The sequence below is a fragment of the Anser anser genome (genome assembly GCF_964211835.1).
Source record: "Anser anser genome assembly, chromosome: 12".
NCBI classification, from domain to species: Eukaryota; Metazoa; Chordata; class Aves; order Anseriformes; family Anatidae; genus Anser; species Anser anser.
The window spans coordinates 15,642,960-15,663,230 of NC_139733.1; the positions used below are offsets into that span (position 1 = coordinate 15,642,960).

General features: G+C 34.7%; 1 protein-coding gene across 13 annotated transcripts in view; it reads right to left on the bottom strand.

Moving 5' to 3' along the window:
• Positions 1-20,271, bottom strand: part of FHIT (fragile histidine triad diadenosine triphosphatase) — a 561,200-nt gene that overhangs the window by 467,714 nt on the left and 73,215 nt on the right. The gene's annotated exons all lie outside the window — the stretch shown is intronic.

Here is a 20,271-nt window from a genome sequence, read left to right on the forward strand (position 1 = left end):
CCATTTAGAAAATAGACCTAAATCTAATCCTAATAAACTCTTCCCAACCTGCTAACAGGAAAGCACCCCACAGTGATCCAGCATGGTTAATTGCTGAGGAAGAGTTCACATTTTATAAATCCAATGGATCTGTAACTGAAGCAAATAAATACACTGGAATTTATAACAAAACAAAAAAAAAAGGACTTAGCGGTTTAGCAGTTTGCTCAATGGTGGGAAAGATCTAAACATTATTCTAGTAAGTTGCAGTACAGAAAAAGAACTGAAGGTACAGAATTCCACAAATGGGTGAGACCATAAAGATACAAATTCCTCTTCTTACACAAAAAAGATACAAATTCTTCTTCTTTCATACACAAAACAGAACAATAAACTAACTTAATAGTCCACCTACAAAGATGACACCATTGCTGCAGGAGCAGAGTAGCACCATGACCCTCTTGAGGCACAGTGTTAAAAGAAAACGTTATCTCTGTTAGTATGAATTGGGCTTAAAGGACAAAATTAAAAGAAATAAAATACGCATCAGAAACAAATAAGCCGCTTTACATTTAAGAGAAAGCAAAATGCAACTTTCTGGCTACCGCTCATTTTTTTTCCCATCCTAATACTTTATTCCCCTTCTTCAATATAAGAGCTATTAAAACTGAACCCTGAGTCTAAAGACTGTTTTAAATGTACATCTTAATTTCTAGACTTACATAGTAGTGACAATTTTAGCTTGCTTGTCACTTACATACTAATCCTCCAAAATCTTTCAAGTTTCCCCTGTTACAGTCCTCAAAAGCTGTTAAACTAAGTTTCCTGATTATGAGCCACATGTAGCTCTCAGATGGTCTCCACCACCTAATCAAAAAGTACAGGAATTTCCAGTTTGAGTATAAATTTTCAGTGAATGAAATTCACTTGGCAAGAACTGACTTAAAAAGAAGAAAAAAAAAAAAGAATATCCTGGGAATCTGGAGGTGCTTGTCACATAATGCATTTCCCATGCCTTTTGTGCAAAGCTTCCCACTGAAAATGCACCCACAGGAGTATACAAATATAGTTTAGAGACAGAAGTATGAAAGAACTTTGTTGCACACATTTTAATTAACGATTGGTTTCAAGTATTCAAAGTTTACAAAGTCAGTATGTTCTTATAGGCCCGACTGCTAACTAAGCAGAGATACAGGTATGCCATTTGGTTTGTTCATAAATTATTTATAAATAGCTTTAAAACTCTTGTATTAAAGGCTACAACCAATAAACTCGATGAAGTAGCTGTCATCAGCAGTCAGTAGGTAGTCTGAGAAAACAAGCAGTGGCAAGTAATCTTTTAAAAACTCTTTTACCGCCTTCCACAATTATCTTAAATGTAAATGACAGCCTCCCCAGTGACTGTTACTAGGCTTTTATAATTCTTGTATGTAATGCCAAAAAGTAAAGATCCAGATTTTCCAAAAACAGGATAGAGAGGAGGGAAAAAAAAAAACACACAAACTTCATGTTTCTGTAAGAGTAGCCCTGGAGAGGTTGCTTCTTTACTTGTCCTCTTTTATACAAGATAGTTCAAACAATACTGAATCTACGTTAGCTTTAAATAATGGCGAAATTGCTCATAAATAAATAAATTGATAAAATATAGAAAATTTTATTTACTCTTCACATACAAATACCTTCCAGACCTTATTCAGAGAGCATAATTTTTTCACTAGATTTAGTCACTAGATTGAGATTCATGTTACCTGAGTTCAGTATTTTGCTCTATCTCAGGCTCCAAGACTAGTTTTTAACACATCACTTGATTTTCTGTGGCTCTATGAGGGCCAGTTAATTGATGTCTATGGAACATTTAGATGTCAGGTTTAGAAAAGAAGGAAAAAATCATAAACCTTGGAATGTTCCCACTTCACTCGTATTTGGGGACATTTCAGTAGTTTGCAAACTCAGACCGTGATTGCAAATGATCAATCACAAACACAAAGCAAAATATTAATTTGCAGTATGAATACAGGCTTAGAGATTTCCAAAAAATAAGGTTTGAATAAATGCTTGAGAACATACATAGGGAAAAAAAAAAAAAAACATTATTTGTAATATTAAAGACAGGCAAAAGCCCATGCATTCAAATAGTTTTGTGACTACTGAAGTGGGAACTCACTCATTCCAATGCATCAAAAGCTGAATTTTAATATTTCACTGGAGTAATCTGAAACAAATTTTATAGAAGAAAAAACAATACCACAGTTTAAATCGCACAGATTATATGAAAAAGAGATTTATTAGCGTTTGTTGTGTATGTCATGACAAAACAGAAGCACAAATTTAAATGAAATCCAACTTCTGCATGCATTTTTAAGCTGGTCATTGTTGTGAATCAATGTTGTAGAAATTGTAAGCTTCTTTTATTTTATAAGATACATTACGTGAACAAGTACCAATGTTAAAAAATAATCTCATTATGGCCATTATATTATGCATTAAAAAATAAGCATCCATTGTCAGAACAATGTGTTGAGAACTCATGTGAAGGTCACTAATTTATGTATTTAGTTTTTTAATCATTATAGCAACAATAGTTGGGGTTTACATGCAGCAAAAAATATCAGTGAGCAAAAAGCAGTATTATCACCTACTGAGCATGACAATATTTGCACACAGAAAAGGCATTCTACTCAACTACTTCAACTACATTAACACCACCTCTGAATTATTTGTCACTTATTTTAGAAATAGATTCAGAAGTGTCCAGTGGTAAAATACCTCTGAATCAGTACTTTGAGTATCTGGAGCAGAACATCATATCAGTTATACTTTTTCCCACATGAAAACACGTAGTCACAGAGAAGAGCAGGTCCATTTACCTCACTGTCCAAGACGAGCTTGAGTTCCAACCTTCCTTTTAATAAATACCTCACACAGAGACAAACTTGCCACAATAAAACCAGACAAATACTAAAAAAAAAAATAAAAATATATGTCTATAAAAAGAAGATTTTCCAAATCTGTCATAAGGGTCAGGACAATGGTCTGATGCCAGCAGTCTTCACAGATACAAATGATGTACCTGAGCAGCTACTGAAAACAGAATTTAGCTTTCAGGACCCTTCGTACATTTTTCCCCCTCAACCCAGATGTGTTGTAGTTTACTACTAGTTACCGCATCCATTCTCTGCATAGATCAGAGGCTGCTGGCTTCTTTCCCCACCCATGGAAGGGTTTCTAACTCCTCACACCCCTTTCTCCGCCACATCAACTAAAGCCACCACTCTTCCTCACAACAGGCTTCCACAGTAGCCAGCACCGCAGCCACCCTTAAACACCACACTAACTTTATCCAGAGACCTGATGGTTATTTCTGCATCACGTATCTGCCAGTTATCCCATTCCAGTAGGGGGGAGTGGGTGCATCTCATTACCTCTGCACAAAGGCAGCGCAGAACTGGCCATCCTTTTTCATTAGGTCCTCGCTCTGGGTCTCGCTTATAAAACACTCCTGCCTTTGTAGCATGGCATATCTCACCAGCCGAAGAACAAAACCTTTCCTACCTTACAAATTGAAGATCAACACATGATTAAAAATACCAAAATATTTCCGAAGTCTGTTACTCACGAGCAACAGAATGAAAATGAGCACATTAAAAGCTTGTTCCTAAGGCAGACATCCTGTGAAGGACTGAGCTCCTTCACCAACAGCACAGTGTATAAAAGGGGTCATTTCGTGGCAAAGCCATGGTGAGACACATTAAATACAGAGCATATTAATTAAAATACAGAAGAAAAATTTGTAATTTACTCAAGACTCCTAGCTAGTTTTAGATGAAAATGACATCCTGTGGGTAGCAAGTCAGCAGGATCTGGTATTATGAATTTTCAAACTATTTAATGAGCCTTTTTGTTGCTGTTATTTGTAGTTTGAAAAATAATTCAAAAAGAAATAAGTGTTTGAAAGCATGATATTTAGCCAAAATAAGCATAAAGCCTGGCAATAACTCTGAACTCCTTGCACATCCATCACACCAGTCATCCCAAAGATGAGTAACAGCAGAGATCTTATGATAAGCAAAGATGAGCTGGAAGAAGATTGGGGAGGCAGGAATGACATGGGATTAAAGTTGCACATTTTTCCTATAAATTGCTAGCAAAGTGCTGTAGGTTAAAGAAACAGCTGCGCTTTAGTAACTGGATTCTATGCAGTGCACTACAAACTGTTTGAACTTCCTGATTTATATATATATTTTTATATATATATATATATGAAACTTTACTGAGCTCTGCCTTACTCTTACACCAGAGATGCTTACATTAAGAATGTTGAACAAAGGGGAAATAGAGATCCTACAGTTCACGTAATCAAGCTTATGAGCCAGAAGAACATGCCATGAAGAAGTGATAGCTATTTTAAGTCTTCTACATGAACTGGCTTTTGGAAGCCAACAGGAGGTCAAGAAATCAACTGAACTTTCCTGATGCAGGTTTGAATCAGGACCTTCCTTAGGAGCACCACTCCACACCAAAACTGAAGGAAACCAAAACCACTCTTCAAACAGCTGAATCTCTTCATTTGCAGAGGTACATCACCTAAAATTCAAACCTCATGATTTTCCTCTGTAAAACATCTAATTAGCTTTTCTCTGAAACTGTGCAAGACTTAGTGTCAAGGTTGAAGGAATGTTGATTTTGCCTTTATTTTGTTGACCTCTACTAACTAATTTGTATTTTCCACAAAATATGCCAAAGTGAAGATCAGACACTTAAATGACATTTTTTGAAGAGAAGTATGAATATTCTATAATGTTTCAAATGTGAATTCATAGCAAAAACTTGAGAAACCTGTGCGAATCAGTTTTGTGAGATCAATATGACTGACACCTAGAACACCACATGGTATACAACACCATTAAACACACAAATGTCTAAATTATATATCAGAAGTACACTCTAAAGAGCAGCATGCTCATTTGAAAAAATTGGATGATTGATAATTCTCCAAAGCTAACCCGTTTGGGTTGGCACTCAAAAAAAAAAAAAGGCACAAAAAAATTCAATTCTTTGAAAGTCTGCTTTCAAAATTTCTCTCTCAAGTTGGTAAGAAGGAAATATGCTACTGTTAATTAAGATGAGACAAAAATATTTTATCCATTTGGCATGGAAGTATCCACACTGACAGATGTTCAGTGAAATGTTACACCATCTATGTCATTTACTATAGTTTGCTGTCAAGATCTTCAGCAAACCTCATTACCTCTTCTGGCAGTTCTGCTACTGTACTGAAAGCTTATCCAAACAGCACATAACATCATCTTCTGCAGTACGGCTGGGTGATGTAAGGCCAGCACTGAAGCCTTCGTGTTCTTTTTCTGTGCTTTAATTAGCATGCCTCTCAGTTCAAATGATTCAGAGATGATTATTACATAATTATTACATCATGGTTTTTAAGCAGATACTTAAGCACTTAAACAGTTTTACAGGTCTATGGCTGGTATGCTTACAACAGTCCTGGGAAAATTATCCTGGGTTGATCTCAGTTTTTCCTGGAAAACAATAGACGCCTGTCTTAGTACTCCTCCATCTCTTAAAAGATCCTGTCAAAAATAGCATCCTGACCTTCAGAACCTTGGAGCAAATGCTCCTATAACCTTTTCATATGACTTCCCATAAATTCCAATAATTTTTCACAAAATCCGCAATCCACATTAGGCATTAATATATTATTATAGGAATAATACATGCAGACTTGTCAGATCCCAAGCCAAGCCAAGCAAGAATGAAATAACAGGCATTTCACACAAGCTAGAATGACTTCACAGATCTTAATAAATAAAAAAAAAAAAAAAAGAAACGCCTTTTTATACCTTTTCATACTGCACAGTGCATGGATAAAGAAAACTTTTAAGCACCTTCCCAAAATTAATCTAACTCATCCAATGCTGAGTGTGAGTTTTCCGAAATACTTATTAACTTTCAGGGCCAAATTCAGTTTCCCTCTTTTACCTCAAATACTTTCCTTTATCATTAAAGATGTGATACTAGCATTACTAGGTTTAGAAGCCTAGCTTAAGAAGATGAGTTGATTTCAACTGCAGTTTTGGCCAGAATTCAATGTTCAGATAATTCATACAATCTCCACGTACATAGAACAAGGCCTACAGTGGCCCAACCACATCAGCCTTGTGAGAAACAGGGTGCAAACAATAATCATAGTTCTGAGCACAGAGAGCATTTTTTACAGGTAAAATTATCTTTACACAAACAGCAGACTTTACAAGCAGTGGCTAGAATAAACTGCAGAAACAACAGAATGGTTCTCAGGTGCATTCATTCTAACAGTACTACTACAGCAAACTTCCCCTTACTCAGAACTGCCAAAAGATTTTCAAACACTTTAAATTTATTTTTTTACACTGAATTATGTCACCTAGTGCTGTCGTATTAATTTGAAACTACCAATAAAAATAGAGTTTTTTTTACCGATATAAATCAGTCTTACACAAAAGTAATTCCTGAGGAGGAATAATTATGCCAATGCAAGAACTTTCAGTGGTGTAGCTGCATTTAGAAGAAGCAAGCAAAACATTTTTCTAATATAAATATGCTGTCATAAGAAAAGCAGAAGTAGTAAAAATGTGCATTTCAATACAGTGGAAGTAATTCCCCATATAATTCCATGCTTTAGGTTTCTCAAAGGGAGTTGTTTACCTGTACACAAAATGCTACGGCTTTGTGTTTCCATGATGTCATACATCAGATGTCTTTCAGAAATAATTCTGTTTTGCAAATATCTATTTTATTGCTCAGTGAATTTTCATTATACATTCCGTTATGTTGCTATTCTTCCCTAGTACACTTATCACTTCTTACATTTTTTGCATCTTCTAAAGATGGTATGTATTTAAATTCACAAACAAAATAATTCCATAGCTGGCCATCTTGCCTGGTGAGCCTTTTCACCAATAATTAGCATTTACCTTGTTCAAGGATAAACGAATTATTCACAAATCAAATTACATCTACATTGGTAGGTTTTGTTTTTTTTTTTTAAAGAACTCATAGATAGTTTTTATTTTTCTGAAAGGATTATAAAAATTTTTAGCCCAGGGCATGGCAATGGAAATCAGCCAAACTCTTAACCTGGAATCACTTACACGCCTTCACCCAAAGCATTGCAATCGATTTACCAAATAGGATTTTAACATATTTGTAGCCATAGGCAGAGTCTAGAAGTTATTTCCATCCATTTTAAAAAACAAACCTCCAAGCCAGTAATCTTATGAGATACATAAACCCACTACATTAAAATTCAAAGGTGCATCTTTTAGGCCTTTAGAATACGTCTTATTTCTTAGCTTTGGATAGCTTTTGCTCCTGTACACATTTCAAATTGTTATATATGGAAGAAACAGTTTGAATTTCTTTAAATATTGCTCTGCTTTTCAAACCCCTATAGTGATCTAGTTCAAGCTAATGCTGGAAATTTAGAATTGAAAACCAGTCCTGAAACCATCACAACAGTGCCTCACATCACATCTTTGGTCTAGGGAAAAGTTTCTTGAGAGGAAAAACAGCAATGGACTAAATCCATCTCTCAAATGGGAACGATTTCTTTACCATTTGAAATTCTGACAATGAGCATTTCACAGAAATATTAGCCTAAAAGCATTTTATGTGTTCTTTTAGGAAGGCAAAGAGAAGGTCTCAAAAATAAGCTTCAAATAGCTTCTGCTCATTCTCTTGTGGAACAAGGCAAAACAACATAAAATATTGTATAGACTAATGTATTTTTCAATACTATTCAAGAACATCCTGTATCACAAGGGCCTCAGAACCACAATAAAATAATTTGTTGATACAAAACGTAAAGTTTATTACCAATGTTTTTAATGTCTTTAGACCTTTTGAATCACGATTTTCCCATTCTTTTTCACATACACACAACTATTGATAAAACTCATCAAATCCTTCCTGATGGCCTTTCAAGGGGAGACTAATTTTAAAAGTAATATGTATAAGGAAGTCAATCTTCCTTTAAATAATATATATAAGACTAGTCTAAGCAGCATTACCTTCTCATTTATCTGAAAAATGCAGTAGGTCTGTCGTTACTGCTGCTGACATTCCCATCACCTTGTTAAAATTATGTCAAAGAAAATCTTTCACAAAGACTCCAATGAAGGTTTCTCAAGGTGACATCACAAAGGTCAAGAACAACTCATTTCTATAAAATCTGGAAGACTATTTCAGATTAATACGCTTAGTATTCGATCACTTAGTAAGTGATCAGATTTCAGGAGATTAATTTTATATGTAAAAGTTTGTCAAGACTTTTGTCTTACTTGATAAATATCTACTGTTTATAAAAGAGATGCTTGTAAGAGTCCATGCATTATTACAAGAGGCTGTATTTAGTTCTGTTCTATGTTCCTCCTTTCAAGCCTGCTTAAGTATGGAAGCCTTGAGAGAATACTTTTTTTTGTTTCTGTTGGAAAAAGTAGCAATACTGACACTCTTTCTAATTCCATACAAAATAAACCAAGTAGAAGTGTCACAAAAGAAAAAGAGAAATATTCCTTCAAGGAATCACTTTAACCAAGAAAAATACAAATACGTGGATCCTTTGCACAGAACATAGGGAGTTGCATGAAGAAAATACACAAAGAACTTAAAAGTTTAGTGGTATTCTGTGTCCTATCAGAAAATGGCTGCTATGTTGCTATGTATATATATCCAGGCTGATAGATGGAGCTTGTACGTTGGTTAGAATTAATTAGCAGAACTCATCTGCCCACATATTGTAAACTTCTACTTAGAGGCTAACATGCTCTTATCATCAATTAAAAACATCTGTTTTAACTGACATACCAGACTGTTCGTGTGCTCACTTCAGATTAAGAAAGAAAATAAGAATCACAGAAATCACACAGCAAATCAAGATTGCTTATAGCTTAGTAAACAAGATACTCAAAGTATTCCAAAATGATGCAAAAATCACAACAGAAAGGCAAGGGGAGAAAAGGCACATACTGCTGAGGATATATACCAAACAATGCGGGATTCAGACACAATCAGAGCAAAAGTTCATACCCACAGAGGTCTAAGGAAAAGCCCATTAAAATCAAAGAAAAGATAAATCTAGGCCTGAATGCTACGTCAGATACTGAGAAATTGCTCAAGAGTTACACAGTATGATTTCAAGTACAAATTCAAGCTCAAGAAGAAGTGAGACTAAGAGCAGCTCTAGACAGCAAGTGCGAACAACCGGTAACCACCAGCAGCAGAGCAGAGGCCAGCAGCCTCTCCCACCAGTCAGCCCTAAAAGAGGGCTTCAGTCCACAGCCCCCACAATCACCTGTTTTCCATAACATTTCAGTGCAAACCACTGCAACAGAAGACGTTCTCTTTCCAGCTTAGAGTTGAAGGTCTCCCTTCCTCCCATTTGATGAAGCCTACCGCATTATTTCTGAACAGCACAAAGAGATCACTCTCTCTAGCCATGCATGACGTGCAGCATTAAGCATGTTTTTTTTCTGAATGGTCTTTTTTCTTCAATATCTTTTTCAAGAAACAAGCTCTGCCAAGTTTTTTAGTTACTGGATCAGCAGATAATACAGAAAATTTCTGGTTAGGGTAAGAAACTAAAGGAGAGAAGGTTAGGATAGGGATTTAATTAGAAGTCATCATTATATCACGTTGCTGGTATGTTTAATAATACCTGTTACTTGTGGTGAATGAAGTGATTTTTCTGCAGGGAAAAAAAGGTTTAAGTTCTTTATCACAGAGTATTTAATACTGAATGTATATAGCAAGAAGAAGAGACTACAGAGTTCAGTTAGGAGAAACAGAGTAATTTTGACAATTTGTGGCAGGTATGAACTGCACTTCTGAGCTGTTTATAGCAGGTACATATTTACTTCGGTAGAAATTGGATGCACATTTGTTTTATTTGCAAGCATCTGCTGTGCAACAGTGCTACTTCTGCTAAATATCATCAGAAGTTACACTTTTAGTAAGTTTTTCATGTTTGAATTCTCACTTAGTTTGCTTTTATAGCAATAGTTTCTGGTTTTGCAACTTTGCTAGCCAACACTGCAAATGCCTTAAGAAAATTCCATGCAAATTGTTAGTATATGCAATCAATTAGTATTAGATGTACTAAAATTCTTACTCCAGTGAAAGTACTCAAAATTGACACAAGGAGAAAAGGAAAAATCAGTAACAGAAAAGAGAGTAATGATACACTGAAAACAGTAGGTGAGGCAACTACACTGGCATCAAAGCAATATCAAGAGAAGCTGAAGATTTTATTGCACAGTACAAGATAAGGAAAGTCTTAAATGCTTTGGCATTGTTACTAGCAAGACATAGAAAAGTTACTCTGACCATTTCTTCCTGTGCAACTGACAGAACTGTATCTGAAAGAAAAACAAGTCAATGAAAAAGAATATGCTTGAAACTATTTTACTATAATGATCAAAGTATGATATAAACAAGAGAACAGCAGTTTTGAAAGAAAAAATAATCTATATTTGATCTAGCTCAGGCTTCCTTCGTGTCAGCACTTTAACACAGCAAAGGTGCTGACAATAGTTCTGTTAACTGTGAAAGCTACTAAAACTAAATGAGGTTTTAAAGACTGCTTACCTTTAACTGATGGACTGAATTTCAAACCTCCAAACAAGACAAAACCCAAAATATCCCAATTTTCAGTGTATTTTGCATATGTAGAAACAAAGCAAACTAAACCGAAACAATGTCGATTCTTGATGGAAGAAAAAGAAAAAAAAACAGCAATTTCCAATCCTGCCTAGTTTCTCATTCTAAATTATATTCAGACTATCCCTGATTTACCATCAATGCAATCAAATTGCAGCTATTAAGATTTCAAACACTTTTTCTTCTTCATAAATACTAAAGTTTCTTTAGTATGGCATGGCGCAATCTGTATTATCGTAACTGTTATAAAAGCAAATAGCTGATGAAAATATCCTTCCAGAAGTTATTGTTAATGTACTTACAAAACAAAGTGAACAAAAAAATTATTTTCATAACCAGACTGAAAACAGTAATCGTAAATAAAACATCCGGCAAACTAAAAATACTGAACTGTGTAAACAACAGTCATGTGCAAATTAACTCTTGCAGCCTTGTGGATTCATTTCTTTTCCACTTAACTTCACTTGCAACCACTGCAGTGGAAAATATGGCTCCCACTACTCCCGCTGAATTACAGACTTAGTCCAGAAGGCCTGAGAAAAGTCTCAGAAGTCTAGATCTCATTTCAAAGTACAAGAAATAATTGACACAAGAAATAGAATATATGGCATCCTTAGCATAACATTTCAATACACATATCAACAGCTAGAGTACCTAAACCATCAAATAAACCCCAGTAATGCCACCCATTTTCATGTCTTCTACCATGACTTTTCCTACAAGGTGCATTTATAATACATTCTCTACATCATCACAGTCAGAAATGTTGGACTGCACTCACTGTATAAGACATCTACTAACATACACACTCCTGTAAGGCAAAAATGGTGTCATAGCCTTTATTGCCAACAGCCACATCCAAATTTCACAATTCATTATGAAGAAACCGGCACTTCAGATGGTATTAAGCAGTAATTTATAAACTTTACTTTAACTTAGAAAATGAAAAGCACAGAGAAGCAACATCTAGCAGTAACTTGTAAATCTAATCCTCTGGTCTAGGAAAATTATCTCTGATTACCGTACATAGTTCATACAATCTGTCAAATACCTGTTTTATAATACCTGAAGATATGCTGGAGATGCTTTCCTTATACAGAAAAAAAAAATACAAGATGTTTCTTAATGTTACCTTTAGGTACTATCTCTTATAAAGGGCTGAGAAATTTACACTGTGTTTCTGAATGCTAACACTTCTAATTCTATATTGGAAGGCAAAACATCTCTAAGTTTACCCATAGGTTTCATGGTATGGTACATGATCTTGTCTGCTTCTGTAAGATTATTTTCCCCTCTAGAATGCTTCAGTGTGTTTTTCTTTCTTCTGAACATTTAATCTGACATTTTCTGCTTTCTGTTGACAAAATAAAGAGCTTGAGTACTAGAAACCCTGGTATTTTCATTCACCGTAATTAATCAAAATTCAGACCAAGCGAGTGTAACATGTAACAAAATGCAGTAAAGTTACTGCTTTTGAAATACCCTGAAGGCCAATGATTGGATAAAACTAGCACAAAACCCAAATGGTGATACTTTCTTTGAACCAGAAGAAACTTTTTAATTTTAAAAATGCTAAATAAGACATTGTAGTATCTCAGTAAAATGCAGACAGCTAAAAAAAAGTCATAAAATAAGAAGCATAAAACACTCATCTTTCAATACCAGAGAAAGCAAGTCAGAAATAACAGCTACAACACAGTGAAAGATGAACTTTTAACCAGGAAATAAAGCACATCTTTAGCTTCTTTTCCTCCTAGAAGGAATTCTTAAGCATTAAATACTTATTATCTGGAAATAACGCACACAAGAAAACTCCACCCAGCAGTCACATGAATATGACTAAAATCACCAAAATACTTTCTCTTAACCACAAGCAGATTATAATTGACAGTGCAGGAGATTAAAGACAACTTCATTAGTTCTCAGTGCCACTCTGTCCTTACAATGCCATAATTATGACTGGTCAAGTAGATCTTTAATTTGAACACCTCTTCAGAATACTGATTGTGTGTTCTGCAGACACCAGCAAATACATACATCAAAGCTGCAAATACATACATCAAAGCTGCATACATTCTCAGAATATTAACCAGGATCCATTGTTCTTATATACTTTTTAGAGTTGCAACTGAATGCAGTAGGACAATAAACAAGTCCACTTCGTCATTTTCTTACAAGCTATTAATGTAGAAACTATAACATTCTGTTCCTCCCAGGAAACTTAATACATCATATGAATAAAAGAATTAGAAAAGATTAAGCATGAAATACATGAAACGCCCATAATATTCAAAGTATACATGGGTCATCACTAGAGAAATTCCATTATTTCTGTGAGAGTAGATAGTAATGTATGGAAAACAAACAAACAAAACAAAATCAAAAAACAATGCAAGTTTTAAAGAACAGACACGTGGAAGCACTGTGCAAGCATATAGCCTTCTCCACTGGGCACTTAAAAGATATATTTTTTAAAATCATTCCATAAAAATATTTTTGTATGTCAGAGAATTTTTTATTCACAAATAAATCCAGTTTACTACTCATAAATGGTATTACTTCAAATAAACACACGCTAAGACAGATAAAGGGAAGAACAATATCTCTATTTGCTGAATACAAAGCAACATTTCTACATATCAAAAAAAATTTGTTTAAGCATTTGAAATACATGAACCGACCTCAGATACAAACAGTATGACACAAAGAATTAAACACAAACTACAGTAGAGTTTGACTCATATAGAACTAATAAATCATCAAACTCAACATAAGTCTCCCAGTGCAAAGCACTCATGCAATGAAAGCATTTGGAGAAGAATTCCCCAGCTGGTGAGATAGAGTTCAGTATTTTGTTTCTGCACCAGCTTTGCACCCTGAAACTAGGAAGTCCTTTTCTAACAACTAGGATATTCAATAACTAGAACATATTTTCCAAGAGGTGGAAAAATTTCCCAAGCAACATGGGAATTTCATCACTGGAGGGCTGTTTTTTTTTTTGTTTTGTTTTGTTTTTTTATCTTGGGAAACTTCAGCTGGGCATTAATAGTGGCAGCATATCACCCTTTTCAGAATTTAACTAAACAAATATGTGTTTGACTGGATCAAACAGTAGTTGGCAGTAGCTGGCAACTAGTCTAGTTGTGGACTAGATTACCTCAAAAATCCCCTCCAAGCAACAAGCTGCCTACCCAGGCTGCAGAATATCTCAGTCCTAGAGATTTAAAGTCAAACTCATAGAATTGTAACTAAGGTTTGGGTTGGAAGGGACCTTAAAAATCAGCTAATTCCACCCTCCCTGCCATGGGCAGGGACACCTTCCACTAGACCAGGTTGCTCAAAGCCCCATCCAACCCGGCTCCATCCAACCTGGCCATCCATTTCTCTAGATGACTACCTATACTCTATCTTGAACAGAAGTTGGACTAAGATCACACAGAGACCCTTCCAACCTTAATTGTGCTATAATTTTGCTTTAAGTATAAAATGAATCTCATCAGTTATAATCTTCACTATACCTGCTTTGTCTCTGGCTATGCCTGTGGTTAACCCAGTTCAATAACTATTATTCATACAAATGGCCAAGTTTGATGTCAGAGATGAGGTCTGGCATATAGACAGTGTGAACTTTATGCCCGAAGTTACACAGCACTTTAGTGTTGAAGCTCAGAAACAAGACATCTTCCAATGCCCTAAATCTACTTTATTATATAGCATACTAATATAAATATAGTAAATATAATATTGAAGTATTAATTTGTTACTTCGTTAGTTCAGAAAATGTAGTAAAAGATCATAGCAACTTTTAAAATTTCTGTGATCACTTTGTAAAATGAAAAATTGGAAAAATAAAATTTCACATTATTTATATCACAGAAGACAGAACTTCAGGCAGTTCAGAACTTTTTTTTTTTTTTTTTTTTTTTACTTCAGAACTCACTCTTTAAGCAAGCAGGGATTAGTAGAAATACAATGACTTATACTTGCAATTAACCCTAATATCTTGCCAATTAACTAAACAGAGTTACATTGGTGCCAGTATCTAAAGAGAAAGCATTCTCATTGATCAACACCTCTGACAGAGCTTCTCATCATGCCAGGATACTGAGCAATAACTGTAATTTAATAATGCTGTCTGCAGTGCCCAGCCAGCAGCTGCAAGCATAGGAGAATAAATAAGAGTTTCAATACAATCAAAATGACAACATTTCTGGTACAGTAGGAAGGGTTGATGTCAAGGCACCCATAGATAAGACAACCTGGCTATAAATCCTTGAAAGAGAGCTATACAATTAAAAACACTAAGCACAAAAATTTTTTACTTTCTGTTCACCTGGCTTTTTTAAATAAATCAGTTCAACACTCATGAAAAAACACATGCAGGTCACTTCACGCAGCAAGTTAACGAGAAATTGAACATGACTCCTTTTAGTACAGAGAAAAAAAAAATAAAAGTACTCGTAAGCTGTCAATACACAAATAAACATTGCTCAAACAACTGAGTATAGAATTCACTTCATCCGAAATGTGAAAAAAAAAATGAGAAAATGGTTACAGAGAAAATACATGCCTCCTTTTCATTTTTTTTATATACACCCTATGCTCCACATGCAGTGTATAATCTTTAAAAAAAAAAATGTGTTCTTTTAATATAAGAAATAATGTTAAAGGTTCCATTAAAGTGGATCTTATTGTCTTCATTGGAAAACATCAACATCATGCTAAATCAAACCTCTAAAATTTCTGAACTTTCTGTATCTGCGTAAGTAATGACACAGACATTAAACCTGTTCAATTAACTGTACCATAACAGGAGATAGTTTTCTAAAATTGGTACTGAATTTTTGTATATGTAATTGTTTTAGATGAGCAAATGTATTTTAAAGAAATTACCTCTTTTCCAATCAAGTTACCTATTATCTCTTCTGACACCCATTTAATTGGCAAGGATTCAGCCACTCTTTCTAAATAATTCCATTTCCTAAGTACTAATCATTTAAATAGTTTTTGCTGTCTCCTATCTGAGCATCTCCAGGATAACTTCAGTTGTTTTTCCTATTTATACCTGATTTACAAAAAAAAAATATATATATATGTTAGATGAATGAAGGACCTCATAGCTTCCGTCCTCAAAGCACAAAGCAGAAGCAATTAGTTTATACACAAATGCTTTATCAAAAATATATTAATATTTGAATCAGAGGTAATCTCTAGTTTTACAACACCTAGTACAGGTTATAGTTCTCAGTTTAAGGTGAACTATATACATATAAAAAGCAACCAACGAACTAGTATACATTGCTTAAGTATATTTTTTGCTTGTTTGTGTCTTTCCCCCTCCTCCCCATTTTCTTTCTTTTTCCGTAGTGGGGATTGGCAAACAGAGCTTCCACTTTCATCAGTTTTCTTGGTAATTTATAACCCAGAAGTAACATGTTATCATAGAAGTTTCCACACATTATTTCCTCTATTAAAATCAATCTGCATTATGTTTCATTACCTTGGTTTTGCTAATGCAAAATACTTAGGTAGTTAAGAGTACTGCTGATGGTGGGGATAATCATTTTGCAAAAAAAATAATCTCAAGGGTCCTCAGAGTGCTGCAGATTTACCAGAGAAAACACCTATCCTATTACACTTAGCAGTGTTAATTTAAACACTTGGAGACATAAAAAATTTTGCTTGTGACAGGTATTTTAAGTTTGGCATCTTTTCAGAAATTAGAAGAAATCACACTCAAGCACTGTTTTCAAGTAAAGATAACAGCACAAAGCTTAATTATCTATTTATTTGATAGCTTTGTAAGTATTTAGAGTTCATATGGTATGAGTTGGACAGTGCAAAAGTAAAACATCCTTTAGAAGTGTTTCTTTTTATAAAGAAAGTAGTTCTCACAGAATTACAGAATGGTTGAGGTTAGAAGGGATCTCTGTTGGTCCTCTTTTTCCAATGCCCCTTGCTCAAACGGGGTTTTGAGTCATTCTTTTACATGCCTTCTATTTATTATTTTTTTTCCAGCACTCAGATTCAGCCTTGGCTTCTTCAATGTGATCTAGCAATCTAATGTGTTTGTGTTATGACCTCTAGGTTCTAGCCATTACAGTAGGCACAACCAACTGTATTGGTATATGAGAGACAACCTGTTTGACAGAAGACTTTTGTTTAAAGTAAAGCATACTTAACTTGACAAAAAGAATTTCTTGCACTCCGTCCTACCTACAGTTACAGATTTGCCTAAACCCTTGAGCAATTTTGTTCTCATCTTCTGTGTTCCACCAGTACCAAGTCTCAACTATATTGCTTGAGAATATAGATACTGCCAGAAAGATATAATATCGATAATACTAGTTCTTGGTTACTTGCTAGACCCCATAACCTGACCTTCACCTTTTTCAAGGAGATAATACTAATGATTTCAACCTCTCTTTGAAAAAGCTCAAAATTATTTTTGAAACACCTCAACTCATGCTGCAAAAGAAATAGATTGTTCCTTCCTTAATATGCAATGAAGTTAAGAGTCTTTTCTACTTTGTCAGAGTTATTCCTGTTTTCCTTTGTTATTCTCCAAATTATTAGAAAAAAAAATTATCACTTCAGGATCTAGCCGGTGGCACTGTGATATTTTAACTATCACCCTTGCTGTTATAGCTGAGCGTGTTCCATGTTAAAATCAATAGCAGTAGTCAAGCCACTAATGTGAAAATGCAACTTCTGTTTTCAGTTAAAATCATGAATCCCCATTTTCCATAGCAGTTCCAGAATCTGCAGTTGCCATTCTTATCACTTTTACAAAGCTTTTAAACATTAACTGCATTAAATAATTGATTTGACATTAGCTAAGTAATCCACTGACCAAAGAGAGAGAAACTGGAACTGGAAAATGATTCATTTGGAGGTTAAATTAATTAAAAATAGTACAGTAGTGACACAATTTAATCTCATACTTCTCATGAGAGTGTGGAATCACTCACAGCTGCAGCAATTTGTGATAAATCCATGGAGAAATTTCACGATAGAAGAGGAATTAATTTGAGTCACCCCTAAGAGTATGTGTTCACTCAACAGTACCTACATTAAACAATATTAAAAATACACAAATTGAATAAACCAAAAGAATCTATCATTTGAGCTAGCATGTGATACATACCATCCAATATAAAGATGGATGGTATGTATGGAATTATTTGCATCAATAAAATTTAGAGGATCACAGCAGTGACTGGGTGGACCAGAATATTCTTTACTGTCTTTATCTGTGTATCTGCTTCGTTGAACAGATGAAGCTTAACCTTTATATTCTATTTTTATCAGGATACCTCTTACTTCAAAAACTTGAAAAAAAAAAAAAAAGTGGGGGGAATGACTTAAAAACATGTCCCAGGCAAAAATCTGTATGTGTTTTAGGGTCAGGTGGAAAAAGAGAGAAAGATACAGAGCTCGGGACAAGCAGAAAGAAACAGGCTACTGTGCTAAGTAATCTCAAAAATACAACTACTAAGCAGCAGAGCCTTACCCAACTCAACAAGGAAGATGTACATCGGAAGATCATGCTTACTATGTATGCATGTATGTTTGCATACAATGAAGCACATAAGCTATACATGTTATACTCATTCCAAACTATTTCTGACGCTGATGAATGAAAAAGCCAGTCAAATATTTTCTGATTAATGAAGGAGCTCTTATATTAACAGACTGATTATCCTTTGATAGGAGCTTGATCATATTAAAAAACTCCCATTATATTACCTGAATAGTTATAGCTTGAGCTCTAGCCCCCTGATGAATGGGTATAAGAAATATTCAATATCCAATCTTCAAAAACAATTTAAAAAAATCTTAAAGACTGCTTTATGTGATTCAGCTGCAACCACCACTCAGACAAGAGCAGAAGCAAAGCAGGCTGAACTGGAATAATCTTGCCAGGTTCTAGGCTGCTCGTGGGATGGCTCAATGAGGAAAAACTGCCTTTTGTAGGAAGAAAGAAAGAAACAAACCAGTTCCACAAAGACAAGTCCAAAATATGTTTAAAATGGAACTCCATTTGCTATCTTTAGACTTGTCCAAGCAAGCCTATGTGAAATTGCAAGAATGAATGAGATAGAATGGTAGAACGCTGCTCATATACTGAATACTGATATATATATATATATCATATGTATATATACATATTCATATACTGAAATTACTACCAGCTCACAAGTCTAAAAGAATAGAGAGCGATCTCTGGGCCTGAATTAAAAGAGGAGCAACTGGATTCACAAACAAATTCAGTAGTAAAGAAACATAAGAAATAAGCACAAGAGGGAAATACGAGATACTCCAACTACCAGGAGTGAGGCTTCTGCTGTAGTTATTGATCTCTCCACTCAGTTCTTCTCTGCAGTTTAACACAAGTGCTCCTGAATACATGAACCTTCTAAAGTAAGGCTCTAACTATCCAAGTACATGGTGTATTTTGAGTGGAGAGTTGAGCAGAAAAAAGAAATAAATATAACTTGGAAGATTCTTTCCTCCTGACCTCTTAATAACACAAGGCTGATGACAGAACCTGTTATACCTTAGAGGCACATTGTAATAGAATACATCTACAACTGAAAGCCAAAGACGTTTTTGCAGCTTGCACATATATAATCTAAATGGCTCCAAATTTACTAATGCAAGTCCTAGGGACAATGTAGCTGTGGCAGCATAGGTTGCAGCATGAATTGTACAATTCTGCCCAGAAGCCAAGGTAAATACTCATGTTAAGCATGCCATCTGTAGAAAAGAGATAATATTTTGTCCTGCTGTTGGTATTACTGGCAGAGTATGTTACATGTGTGAGCAGAAACTGAGACTACGGCTTATGGCAACAGCCACATTCGCTAGGTGGTACTGTCAGACAAATAATAGTAATGCTAATAACTAGAAGGAACTATTAAGATGAATCAATATATAATGAAATTATAATGCATATGTAAAACATTTTTGTCTCTTCATTGAAAAATTATGAACCACAGAATACAACTGATCTGGCAACACAGCTAAATTGTTATTGATTTGCACTGACATTTTTTTCTCCCCTCTCCTTGACAACATTTCTGGAATTTTTAGCTAACCAGATATTATGGCTCATAGTGAAGATGAAATCTATTATAAATTCTGCACATCTGCTGAGATATGCCATTCTGAAATTAACTGTCTTGAAACCTACATTTGAAGCACATGAAAGGCATTCAATTTCCTGATATGAACTCCTCTTACATCAATACCTAAATTTAAGATAGTTTGCACTCTTCTTCATGCTGCAGAACAAAAAAAAAAAGACTCTCTTTCCTTTGGGATCACAAGAAATCAAGACTAGTATTTTTGAACAGTTGCTCAAAGAGGAAGTCTTCATCTGAGAAGACTGACATTTAAGTGTCCGAATAAATCAGTGACTTAAGTTCTAAATAAACATATGACACAATCAAGGCTTTTGAAGTCTAAGTCATGGAAATCCAACAATTAAATCTAAGTTTTATTAGTGTTAACGTCATTTCCCTTGTTTTTTAATAAGGGATTTAAATCTGCTTTAACAAGGATTTTGGCATACAT